Genomic DNA, 816 nt, shown 5'->3' on the forward strand with positions numbered 1-816 from the left:
ACATAATTGTCTTACATAGAGGGATCACATGATCCAGTCTTAATACAACATAGTGGATCTAGAGATCCTATTACAAATCACATAGCGGAAGCGAAGTAACGGTTGCGGTCCATCTATTCCACAGGCAACTCGGCGACGTCAGGAGTGATCCTAGTTGTCGTAGACGTCCCGCTGTCCATCTTCCTCGTACTGTTGTTCCTCTTCATAGTCTGGCCATTTGAATAGCCAGGGACAAAGCCATGAGTACTTTAAAGTACTCGCAAACTAATACTAATGTAAGCACTATTAACTATAGTAATGGGGGGATACTAAGCTCTAGGTTTATTTGCATAAAGCCAAGTTTATTTCATAAGCATTTAGTAAAAACCTCTTCATTTGTTAACTAACTCAAGTGGGAACATTAGTGTCATTCCCACAACTCTGTTGTGATTCAAGTCAAAGTCACCATTTCAAGTTCAAATCGTAAGTCAGCCTTCACATGTCACATTTTTGAAAATGGTCTGATGACGGAACAGTATGGCCTTTCCAATCGTCCGTAACCGTGGACACGGCTATTCGAATAGTTCTACACTCTGCAGAGGTCGTACACTTGTGCCACAACATTTGCAATAATCCGTCGGGTTAATCGGCCCTGATTTATCACACTCCGTGTGCGGACTACCAACCATAACTTTTCACTTACATACCCTAGTATAGGCACCTCTCCCCATGAGCTTGGCCTCCCAGTGAAGACAGACAGTCAGCCTGGGAACTGCACAGGGCTTGGGCCGGACATTCACCTCATTTCACGTCATTTCACATCATTTCATATTTCTT

The sequence above is a fragment of the Lolium rigidum genome, chromosome 3, assembly GCF_022539505.1.
Source record: "Lolium rigidum isolate FL_2022 chromosome 3, APGP_CSIRO_Lrig_0.1, whole genome shotgun sequence".
Classification (NCBI taxonomy): Eukaryota; Viridiplantae; Streptophyta; class Magnoliopsida; order Poales; family Poaceae; genus Lolium; species Lolium rigidum.